At 42.6% G+C, this 13158-nt stretch overlaps 1 protein-coding gene and 1 non-coding gene across 5 annotated transcripts in view; one reads left to right on the plus strand and one right to left on the minus strand.

The window, feature by feature from the left end:
• The window catches only part of NCOA7 (nuclear receptor coactivator 7), a 254603-nt gene that overhangs the window by 640 nt on the left and 240805 nt on the right, over window positions 1–13158 (plus strand). The window lies entirely within an intron of this gene.
• LOC141142015 (small nucleolar RNA U3) lies at window positions 6857–7071 on the minus strand. The gene has a single exon (XR_012244280.1). It is a non-coding gene; the product is annotated as a small nucleolar RNA U3 (small nucleolar RNA).

Genomic DNA, 13158 nt, shown 5'->3' on the forward strand with positions numbered 1-13158 from the left:
TGCTGGTGTTCTTAGGGCTAGTTTACACTTGCTTCAAAAGATGGCTTCGGACAGGCTTTGTTAAACTCTCGGAACGCCAGTGAAAGCCCCTGTCACTAAATAAAATGGTTAGCTTACAGTCCTGTATACATCTTGCTTTTGCATGGTGCTTCGGTGGGGCATCATGAGCCTTTGGTGGGGCTTCGATGCGCCTTTGGTGGAGCTTCGATGAGCCTTTGGTGGAGCTTCGATGAGCCTTTTGGTGGAGCTTCGATGAGCCTTTGGTGGAGCTTCGATGAGCCTTTGGTGGGGCTTCGATGAGCCTTTGGTGGGGCTTCGATGAGCCTTTGGTGGAGCTTCGATGAGCCTTTTGGTGGAGCTTCGATGAGCCTTTGGTGGAGCTTCGATGAGCCTTTGGTGGGGCTTCGATGAGCCTTTGGGGCTTCGATGAGCCTTTGGTGGGGCTTCGATGAGCCTTTGGTGGAGCTTCGATGAGCCTTTGGTGGGGCTTCGATGAGCCTTTGGGGCTTCGATGAGCCTTTGGTGGGGCTTCGATGAGCCTTTGGTGGGGCTTCGATGAGCCTTTGGGGCTTCGATGAGCCTTTGGTGGAGCTTCGATGAGCCTTTGGTGGGGCTTCGATGAGCCTTTGGTGGGGCTTCGATGAGCCTTTGGTGGAGCTTCGATGAGCCTTTGGTGGAGCTTCGATGAGCCTTTGGTGGGGCTTCGATGAGCCTTTGGTGGGGCTTCGATGAGCCTTTGGTGGAACTTTGATGAGCCTTTGGTGGGGCTTCGATGAGCCTTTGGTGGGGCTTCGATGAGCCTTTGGTGGAGCTTTGATGAGCCTTTGGTGGGGCTTCGATGAGCCTTTGGTGGGGCTTCGATGAGCCTTTGGTGGGGCTTCGATGAGCCTTTGGGGCTTCGATGAGCCTTTGGTGGGGCTTCGATGAGCCTTTGGTGGAGCTTCGATGAGCCTTTGGTGGGGCTTCGATGAGCCTTTGGTGAGGCTTCGATGAGCCTTTGGTGGGGCTTCGATGAGCCTTTGGTGGGGCTTCGATGAGCCTTTGGTGGGGCTTCGATGAGCCTTTGGTGGAGCTTCGATGAGCCTTTGGTAGGGCTTCAAGCAAGCTTTGCCATAGACTTCTATGGAGGCTTTTAAGATGCTTTGAAGCACCACTAAAGCGACATGGGGTATACATTTTTAAGCAAAGTAAAGTGTAAACAGGACTGTTATCTAACCTTTTTATTTAGTGACAGGGGCTTTGACTAGCGTTCAGAGAGTTTAACAAAGTGTGTCCGAAGCCATGTTTTGAAGCAAGTGTAAACTAGCCCTTAATGTGTGTTGAGGCGGAAGCAAGTGTAAATGAGCCCTTTCTGTCATGCTGATCCAGGAGCTTTAGTGTTTGTAAACTTCAGTCTTGTACCTCTAGGTAAGACTAGAATAAGGCTTACCTATAGGCACTGTAAACTTGCACTGTTCAGAAGATATTTACTGTATATGCAGCTGATGACATCACCGGTGCATGCGCTCTGATGGAACGGCCACCTGGGCCTGTTCCTTCAGAATCCTGTGCTGATAACAGCGTCTCTACCGCGCATGCACGTGAGTGACGTCATCACAGCTCTGCCCAGTCACACAGCCGTGGACCTGGAAGGAAGAGGTGTGAAGATGGAAGCGTCCTCCAGCAATGCGAGGCTTCGTTTTCAGGTAAGTTTCACATAATGTGCTGCATACTAGCACATTATGCCTTTACCTTGCAGGTAAAAAAAAAAAGGCACCCAGCGGTTTACAACCGCATTAAAAAAAAAAAGAAGTGTGGCCAAAATTTTTTTTTTTTTTGTGCGTCATACTTTTTCTTTATCACAGGAGTGCTTTCCTGTGACCCAGATTCAGCCAACAGTTGGTTGACACCACAGTACTGCTCAAGGCTCTGGAAGTATCTTGTCAATAATGTTGGGATTCACCCAGATGTCTGACCAGCAGCTGGCTCTGCCTCTCAGTGTGCAAATGAGACTTGCCGAATGAACATGCCGCTCCCACCTTCTCCACATCCCAGGACTTCAGTGAGCACTGGAGGGGCAAAGAGCAGTGACTGGCAGTCACTTCTCACTGTTCTGAGAGGACCATGAACTGAGCGATCAGCAGTCGTGATCGCTCAGTTCTCGGTCTTGGAGCTGGGGGGGGGGCAGCTGCAGCAATACTGCAGCCATAGAGGTGTATGTATATGTATTTTTTTTTTTTTTAATTATTATTCCCAAACTTCTCCTTTAACCCCTTAGAGCCGGCGCCTGCTGGCCCTTTAAGGGATTTAGAAGGAGAGTCAGGGCTTATGGTCATGTAGCCACCATGAATGGCTGTCACATGATTGGAAAGCTCCCGATCGCAAGCAATGAAAGGGAGCTTTCCGATAGCCGCCGGTAACTGGCGGAAGCACGCAGGGTGTACACTCTTAGCACAGCTCTATCGGCACTATTGCACGCAAATATGCAGCCTCGCAGCACCAAGGACCGGCCGCCGAGAGGCTGCATATTTGCGTGCGCTCGGCCCGAAGAGCTTAAAGTCCAACTCTGGAAAAACTTTGGCTGCACCACCACACTGCAAGGGTTAACTGCTTGTTTATGTCTAGGGAAAGGGATAGGGAATGCAGTTTTGTGGTTCGCTTAAAGGGTAACTCCATTTTCATGGGAAAAATAATTAGCAAATAAAAAAAATAATATAGCGAATTGCAAGACAAGTAATATTGTAATTGAATGTTATTAAAATGCCTTTCATTTTCAATCTGCAGCTCTGTAATCTTCTGTAAAAATGCAACATGGCGACCTGGAGGCGTTCTGTACACAGATGGTATACAGAACGCCCCCCAAATGCCATTTCCAGCTTGTGTGATTGGCTGACTGATTTTCCCAGAAATCTGCACTGAGAAACAAACCAGATTTTGAGCATCTCCTGCAACTAAAATGACATTTTTGGTGAGATACTCCCAAAGGGAAATCGTTTAAAGGGATACAGACCTTGCCACTTTCCTCATTAGAGCCCTGCAGGTGCAGCAGCTGATTGATATAAAACCACTCTCATAGAGATTTACATCAGCAATTTCTTCAGAATAACAAAAGGTAGATCGCCCAGAGGGGAATGTTTTTTTCTCAACAAAAGTGGAGTTACTCTTTAAGCTGGGTACACATGGATCGAAATTCCACTGGCCAAATTCCGATCTGTGTATACCCACCCGATTCGACAGAAGCCAATCATTAGATCAGCTTCTGTTGGACGAGACTGTTGGAAAACCTTGTTTGATCAGCAGCATGCAGCCCCAGTAGGGGATATTCCTGCATCTGCATCACTTGTGTGGATGTATTAATCTATCCGCTTTTTTCGTTCAGCCTGCTGGTTGAAAAAAAACTCCCAAAAAACTGGCAGTGTGTACCCAACAGGTGGTAGCCTTTGCCAGAGGGTGGTTGACAGGCAGCTGGGAAGCAATATGTCGCCTCCTCAGCGATGGTCTTAACCCTGAAATGCCCGCACTACATTGCAAGGCAGTTGCAGTGCATCCGCATTCATATGAACATGGCATGACGTAACTTTTCTAGGGCAAACGACATGTGTACATCCCCTTCTGGCCGGAGCAGTCAGGGCGTGGTAAAATCGCAGCTGAACTGCTTACTTTGTACTGCACCCCCCGCCACATGAGTGAACAAGCCCTTCATCACTAGTGATGAGCACAGGTGAACTGAGAGTAGGATCCAAACCCATGTGTACAAACCCGCCAAGAAGCTGGCACTTATAAAGGCTACTGATCTGTGGCCAGGAAATTCCTGTGCTAAGCAAACGCATGCATATATGCAGCTGCGGGGGGGGGGTGTCTAGATATGCCATGGCTGAAGATGATTGGCTCATACAGGTCATAGCTTCCTGGTGGACTTGTACAAGTGGGTTTGGATCCTACATTGGGTTCATCATTAGTCCTCACTAGTGTTGCCAACCTTCTGCAGCATTTTTTATTGACAAAACATGTAAAATTTACTGGTGGAGCACATTTTTTTACTGACAACCTGAAAAAATTTCTGCTATCCTATTAAAACTGACAAGACGATATAACTGATATCAAAACACAATATGGAAACACTGATGATACCCCTAACAAGTAATTTGCCTGGTTTATACCTAAAAAATCAACACAGCGTGACAAATTATCAGCCCCTGATGTTTACAGACAGTTATAAAAAAAAAATTACTGATTTTTACAAACTGTCAGTAAATATACTGTTGGCAACCCTGGTCCTCACACCCAGTGCAGGGCTATAATTCCTGCATCAGTCCTGATGACTTCACAGTATCAGAGGGGCAGAGTGTAGGGGAGAGAAGAGGCTGTAAGGACCAGTCTACCAGCAGGGAGTGGAGGTCAGGTAAGTAAAAGTGTTATATCCAGTCCCCCTAGACATAAATAAGCAGAAAACCTTTGCTTTTTCTAGCGTTCCGTTTTGATTTGCTAAGCCAGAGAAAATATGCATTATTGGAGTTACAACAAAATAACTGTGTAAGAGTAATAACGCTAACAAAATAAATACCTATACCTTAAACTTACCAAAACATAAAGATACATAAAAACCTTGTCATAATGTATAGGCATTTAATAGTTCCAAAACACAAAATCGATTGTTTTAATGCACTTGGGTGTGGAGTGAACACACTGGAATGCTGGACGGTGTGGAGAGCACTCAGATGAACACTTTGGATTGTTGCACTTATTTGTTGCATGAAGCACAGACATTTTTGTGAGTGGAATGATTTTATGTAGTAGTATTTCTATATAACAGCAGTGGGCACTATGATTTATCCTTTTTATGAGCTGTTGCTATTTTGGGAGGAAAAAGGTGGATGAGAATCCTTTCAAAATTGAATGCTGCAGTTGATGAGAAGTGGTGGTGGCACCTCCTTTCCTTCCTTGATGACAAATGCGCTTAGAGATCTTTTCTGGTGTAAGAGGTCTATTTAAGAATCACAGTAGCTTGCAAGGAAGGAGAGGAGTGATGAACCCTTGAGCTGCCTGGTGTAGGGAGGATTGGGCTTATTGGAAGATATGCCTCTTTTTACACTTCAGAAGCTCCCTTGGACCTCCTGTATTTTAAGGGGTCATTTGCTAACGGTGAGCTGATTTGATGCACTTGGGTGTGAACATACTACATTTTTGATGAATGTCTTAGATTATTAAACTTTTTTATTGCGTGAAGCATGGTATTTTTGTGACTGTAATAAATGTATTTAGAATTTTTTTATATGACAACAGTGAGCACTATGATTGAGCCTTATCTTTGAGCTATTGTCATTTTCTTTCCAAAATGTATGTGTTGAATTGCGCTTTTTGTAGTTAATACTTCTGCCAACCTTGATACCCCTTATTTAAATTGCTTGTACAGCTCTCATATCAAATGTTTCTTAAGCTGGCCAGAATTTGGTCAAAGAAAGCATATACCAACATATGTCATATGTCATTAGTCTTTGCATCTCTTTCCCTTTCTTTTTAAACAGGTGGTCTACCATTCATGGGCATCTCACAATGAATTAGCATGCTAGACAGAAGGCAATATCAACATTTAAACAACTGCTTGCTTCTGCTGCTGTTGACAGCATATTGCCAGATGGCACTCAGTCCGGCTGTGGATGTGACGAGGGCGTTGAATAAAAGAGACACAACATATAATCAACTTAGACTAGCGACAGTGACGTTGCACTGGAAATTGCTGCGCTGCAAGTTATTTTATTTTGAAAACTACTAGTAAAAGTGATAAAAGAGGGATTTTGATGATGAATACAGACCTGTGTACAGCAACTCCAAGGGGGGACTTCAGAAAGTAATAAGGTGTACAGATCATAGCAGATTTTATACACCTGAGCAATGTCACATATAGAACAAAAAGTGGAATGTATAGAGTGCAGTTTTATGGGGTATTTAAAGCCCAACTCTGGAATGAGACAAAATCCCCCTTTGCAGTGAGAACCCACCCCCCCACCACCACCACCACCACCACAACACTGCAAGGGCCAAATGCTTGTTATGTGTAGGGGGAACAGGAACACGTTCTATTATTGACCACAATTCCCCATGCCAGCAGGCTCCAGCAATGTCCTCTTCTACTTGAAGCTTCGGACTTTGAGCAATCCCTTGGTATCTTCATATATACGACGCAGGACTATTAACCCTGCATTAATCTATCTATCCACTGCGACTGGGAGCATCTTAGAGGGGCGGCTTTGCAGGACTGGTCACATTGCTGCAGCTAACCTGGTAGGGCATGGAATACGGTGATTATTATTATACAGGATTTATATAGCGCCAACAGTTTGCGCAGCGCTTTACAATATAAAAGGGAGACAATACAGTTATAATACAATAAGATACAAGAGGATTAAGAGGGCCCTCACAAGAGCTTACAATCTAATAGATTATTATATCTTATTCATATATCCCTGGGTTTTACAAGCCTTACTGAATATGCCATATCTGCCAAGGATATAGTATGAAATAGATTTATATATATTTTAATTATTCTGTGCTTGCCCAACCAACAAAATAAGTGATACCTGAATTAATTGAGTGAAAAAATTGTGATAAACTATTTAGAAAAGGTATGAACGCTGCTATCTGACAAAATTAAATACTCAATTTAAACATCATATATATAATATTACAGCACAATATGTGAAGCATATGTGAAAAATGCACAACACATTAATAAAATAATATTATTAAGGTGAGTAAAATAAGCACTAATAAATGAGTTCATATAGTGATAAAGTGTGAAATGTCCCAAGTGAAAACTTAAGAGTTGAAAATCCACACAAATATTAATATTTATTTATTTTTATTTTATTTTGTTTTTTGCACTATGAATGAGCTCCCTCCTGCCATCTTCCCAACTAGAAAGATGACCAAGTCATCAAATGGTGAAAGCACCTTCATAGAGCAGCGCTGCCAACAGGAGTCCTAATGATACAAGAACCCTAAAATTCATCACCGTGGAAGATGAGTTTGGACACTTTCGAGCACATTTCTCCCTTTGAACCCTACAGAAATGATCCCTGAAAGTGTATATTATATACCTGATGTATCAAAAAAAAGTCCAAACTGAAACAAAATAGCGAGGTGGTGAGACAAAAACATTTGATGCTGCCCCTCACACTCTGCAAGATTGATCAAATGCTTCAAATCTGGATGGAAGACATACACTTAAATGGAGCCAGATGAGATGACCTCTTACTGAATCTGATGGACCCCAGATTATAAGGGTCAAACCTGCCTGGTACCAGCAGTACACTATATTGCCTCGTTTCCACTGAGTGGATCGGTTCGGTACGGTACGCTATTTTGGGTGTTTCCATTATGAAAGCGGCCCATACAACCAAACCGTACCGCTCCATTCAGGGTCCTGCTTCAGATGTGGGGCCATAGAAAGTGGAACGGTTCGGTTAGGGTGGAGCTACGATACATTCCACTGATTGGCTGACAGAAAACCCTCTGCTGTGCTATGCTGAGGCATGTTTTCTAAACCTTTTATGGCCCCTTGTGGTCCCACTTGCAGTGGAAACGCTCACCAGAATAGACCGGACCATTCTAGGCCATTCAAACTGTACCGACCCGAACCGATCCGCTCAGTGGAAACGAGGCATATGATAAATTTTCACCTGATCCGCTCCAGAGAATCAGCCAGTAGCTTCCTTCCAGAGTTGAAGCATTTGATCAACCTTGCAAAGTGTGAGGGGCGGCATCAAAAGTTTTTGTCTCACCACCTTGCTATTTTGTTTCAGTTTGGACTTTCTTTTGATACATCAAATATTAATAATTTTGTGGATTTTTAACTCTTAAAGCGGCGTTCCAATTAAAAAAAAAAAGTCAGCAGCTACAAATACTGCAGCTGCTGACTTTTAATAATCGGACACTTACCTGTCCCAGGGTCCAGTGATGTGGGGGAACAAAGCCCCGCTCGTCTCCCCCTCCTCTCTGCGGCGCCAGCGCAAGCCACGCTGCGCACTGTGACTGGCCGGGCAATCATCTGGGACCTGTAATGTGTCCCAGATGATTGCCGAGGGATCGGGAGAGATGATCTTCCTTCTGGCGCCAGGAGGAAATGGGAGCTGGAACCCTCTAAAAAGAGGGTTTCTGCTCCCCACCCCCCCCCCCCCCAAAAAATGACATTTCAAATCTGGCATGTCAGGGGGTCACCTTCCCTTAAAGCGGAAGTTCGATTTTTGGGTGGAACTCCGCTTTAAGTTTTCACTTGGGACGTTTTACACTTTATCACTATATTAGTGATTATTTTACTCACCTTAATAATATTATGTTATTAATGTTTTGCACATTTTTCACATATGGTTCACATATTGTGTTGTAAAAGTTTTTGCGCAATCTCCTTTGTGTTTATATATGAAATAGATTTGTCACTTTTCCCTAGAAAGCGTGTGATGCAACACACGTCACTTTTATGACCAGTCATCTGTGGGTTTTTTTATGAAAAAGATGTAATAAACAATTTTTCACATTTATTACGTCTTTTTCACATTTATGGTTTTTTAACGTTACAAAGAGCAGCCTCTAATATTTATTTACACATTTGCGCAGGTAAGGGAATAACTATTAGTTTATTCCCCCTATTTCACTTCTGTTTTTTTTATCCGAATTTCAACCTAAAACCTCTTCAAAAAATGTACACAAATACACAAACACAGATCAATAAGAAATAGATAGATACATATTTGGATGGATAGATCAATCTACAACAACTGGGAGCATCTTAGAGAGGCAGCTTTGCAGGACTGGTCACACCGTGGGTGGGACCCTGGTAGAGCAGTGTATAAGTTAAATATTATACCATATTCATTAGACTTAAAGTGGTTGTAAACGCAATTTTTTTCTTTTAAATAACAAACATGTTTTACTTACCTGCAAGGGGCAATAGATTTGCACAGAGCAGCCCGAACCTCCTCTTATTGGGTCCCCCACTGGCGCTCCTGGCTCCTCCTCTCTTGCTGGTGCCCCCAATAGGAAACCGATTCCCATGGGGGCACCCATGTGGACCTCGCTGCTGCGTTCATTGTCCACTCGCCCCAGACGCTAACAGGAGGTTGCATAAAGACTGCTGCTGTTGGTGTGGAAGCAGTGGTCTCTTTGCTGCAGTCCACCATGCTCCCTGCGCAGTCAATGCTACAGCAGTTCTGAAATCTGTAAAGCTCAGATACGCTGCCAATTGTAAAACTGTAGCTGTGACTAGAAAAAAATATATAAATGATGCAGCGCTCGTGACAAATTAAAACAAATACATGAGTGTATTACCGCTGCTGTAAGAAAAGTACTAATACTTGGATGATAAAAAACAAACACATACAGCGCTGGCAAAAAGATATAACCACACCGTAAATATGATACTATATAGAAAGTGCTCTGTGCAATAATCCTATAATCATGAATCCATAAATATCATGAATAAAGTGCTAAATAAGTAGGATGTAAATAGATATAAAATTGGTGCTAAACACAAACCAATTACTATTGAAATAGTGAAAAACAATAATAATTATGTGCTAAAAGAATAAGTGAAATTAATAATATAATGACGGTGAATAGTCTCAGATAAATGCCATTAGCTAGACTGCTACACAGAGCTCTTGGTGGCAGCCTCACTGGAGAAAAAACAGCATCTCTTCAACCTATGCTGACAGTCAGTCTCCTGGAGTGCTGCAGTATGATGCCTCTGATGTAGATGCAATATGAGTGGCTTATAATCGTAACAAATAGGTCATATACTTGTAGGTGTCGACCATCGAATCAGACCCAAAAAGACAAGGAAAAGCAATATAGTGAAGTATTGCGGAGAAAAAAAATCACTTGTGCATCATAGCGCTACTCACAAGATACATGGTTGCAATCAGGCATGTCAGAAAAACTTCCGCGATCGCCGCTGTAAGCGTGCGTTCCACGGGAACAGAAAGAAGCGTCACTGGTTAAGCGTTAGCTGGATGTTTCGTTGACGCGTTTCGCCCCTCCCCAGGGCGTCTTTGATGAAGTGATTTTTTTTCTCCGCAATACTTCACTATATTGCTTTTCCTTGTCTTTTTGGGTCTGATTCGATGGTCGACACCTACAAGTATATGACCTATTTGTTACGATTATAAGCCACTCATATTGCATCTACATCAGAGGCATCATACTGCAGCACTCCAGGAGACTGACTGTCAGCATAGGTTGAAGTGTAGCTGTGACTAAGCAAGGGATATTATATTTATTATTGGCATTTTATATAGTTCTGACAATTTACACAACACTTTATATACACATATATAATGTACATTCACATCAGGCCCTGCCCTCAAGGAGCTTACAATCTACGGTCCCTAGCTCACATTCATACATATATTAGAGCCAATTTACCTACAAGCATGTCTGTGGAAGGTGGGAGGAAACCCACGCAGGCATAGGGAGAACATGCAAACTACAGACAGGTAGTTAGAAGTGACAACCCTAGTGCTGCTAGGTGAAAATGATAACCACATAGCCACTATGCTGCCCAGACCTCAGCAGAGAGCCTGCTGTTGCCACACAGAGATCAGCGGTGCTTTTCTGCAGTCCCCTGCTGGGGTAGAGAATTTGTACTTGTGGTGGGAATTCATTACAGCAATAACAACACTAAGCAATGTGAAATGTGTTTTTGGCTGCACATTCAAAGAGTCAATATAATTTAGTAATAAACTTCAAATGTTAGGTGTTAGGCTAATTTTTAAAGCTGAACTCCAGGAAGATATAAAAAGGCCCACATTATATTCCTTCATTATTACCTGTATTTTTTTTTTTTTTGGAATTGGCAATTGTAATTACATGTTTTCTTTTATAAAACAAAAAGAGTGTAGGCATTACAAAGAACGTCAATATAACATATAATGTCAACAGCTGTTCAATTTGCAAGAAAGGCAAAGATCAAAGGGGGTTTATAAATTGTATCCACAAGTCATCAGCAAATGGCAGTTGCAGTATATTACATAAACCCTATTCCATTACATGTATTTTAAAGGGTTACTAAACCCTCGTTTTTTTTTTGTTTTGTTTTTTAAATAACAAACATATAATACTTACCTCCTCTGTGCAGTTGGTTTTGCTCAGAGTGGCCCCGATCCTCCTCTTCTGGAGTCCCTCAGCGGCGCTGGTAGCTCCTCCTCTCCCCAAGTGCCCCTTCGGAGAAGCACTCTCCTTCGGGACACCCATGCGGGTGCACTCCCGAGTCCTGCTGCTGCGTCCATGGACACAGACAGTAGGACTCGGCCCCGCCCCCCAGCACCCGCGTCATTGGATTTGGTTGACAGCAGCGGGAGCCAATGGCTGCGCTGCTATCACTCTATCCAATCAGGACACAAGATCTGGCTGGTGTGCTCGTTCCCATCGCAGGAATTACGGGGCTCAGGTAAGTAAAAGGGGGGCTGCTGCATGACAGGAGGTTTTTCACCTTAATGCATAGAATGCAACCCCTTTAAATGCAAGCAGTGTAAGTACCTGGATTTGGCCTGGTATCAGCCTCTTGCATTCTGCTGTGTAATCCATACAGCAAAGCTTGGATATGGGGAAGGAGAGACCGCTAATCTGGTTTTCTGCAGTAAAAGGAGCATGCTGATAGAAGGATAGAGCAGAGTGGAAGACAGGTGAGCTCTTCAGTGCGCTTTCCCCTTTTAATGTCAAGTCACAGAGGATCAGGTCTTCTGTTCTCTTAGAGGCAGGCGAAGCTGTGTAAATCTCAGGCCCGGATGGACAGAAATACAAATTCTATGGTAGATAAATCAGCTGTAATGTATGTATTTCATCCAGTGTATTTAGCTGTTTGCCTGGAGTCCCGCTTTAAGGTAAAGTAGAAGTGGGTTTTAGTGGTTATGGTTAGATTGGGGGAACAGATAAGCTGGAAACGGGGGCAGAGACAGGTCCGCAGAAATTCAGAAAAAACTTTATTGTTGAGAACTCTATGCTTCTTCTGTATCTGTTTTAGGTATGGGATGGGATAGTATAGTGGATGTGCCATATCTGCCAGATATTTACAGTACTACGAAATAGAGTTTGTCCTTTTCCCTATAAAGTGTGTGATGCAACAAACAAGTCACTTTTATGACCAATCTATGTGGTTTTTATATGAAATTTACAAAGAAACTTTTATTTTAAAAAAATTAAACAAATAGACAAAAGATAGATATTGTTTTAGCATGCATGATCTCATTCGATGAGTACAAATGGAAGATGCATACATAAACTAAATTATCTTTGCTAATGTATTTTATGTGGCGCTGAGTGGTTGGCTCTGACTGTGCGCACTGCATCACTTCCATTGGAATAATGCTTCCCTGGAGTGTTTTCGGTGTCTTTTGGGGACAATGTACAGTTTCTAAAAAAAATTCGCTACTGTCTTTATTTATGAACATTTCATTCAGTGCACACAGAGTACACAATGAAACAAAGATGAAAATTAAAATGATAAATTCTTTGGGGAAAAAAATAATACATATTTAATTTACATCATTTAAAGCATCTCTAAAACCAATAACTATTTATATATATATATATATATATATATATATATATATATATATATCTCTATAGATCTCTCTCTCTCTCTCTCTCTCTCATATCTATATCTAATATTTATATCAGCTTACCAGCCTTTAGATGTGGCAACTGCATTTGTTTTTTTTCTTTTCCTTCTCTTTTTTTCTATATTTTCATCTGACTAGGCTGACAGTATCAAACTTCCTGTCCTAGGGTGACAACACTCACTTACTGTATTGTAGCTAGGGAGGAACAGTGGTGTCACCCCAACTGATCATCGGATTTGGACTATAAACACCTCTCCCTTGTCCCATCTTCATAGCATAGGGGGATCTGTATATCGTCCAAAGAGATAACTGTTTGGGATTTCAGTTCGGTGAACAGGTAGCACACTGGATTTCTGGCAGGATCAACATGTTTCTATATATACAGAAAATATACTTGGCCTGAAGATATCCTCTGCCAAGTCTTTAGCACTGTCTCTGGAAATTCACCCCTCTATTATTCCTGGTGACCATTGTCATTCAGACAGCAAGTAGGTGGAAATCCTAAATTTTAGAATTGACATGGGAGCAAAAGGTGAGAGGAAGTCTCTCACATTGTGACTGCCAA

The sequence above is a fragment of the Aquarana catesbeiana genome, linkage group LG04, assembly GCF_042186555.1.
Source record: "Aquarana catesbeiana isolate 2022-GZ linkage group LG04, ASM4218655v1, whole genome shotgun sequence".
NCBI classification, from domain to species: Eukaryota; Metazoa; Chordata; class Amphibia; order Anura; family Ranidae; genus Aquarana; species Aquarana catesbeiana.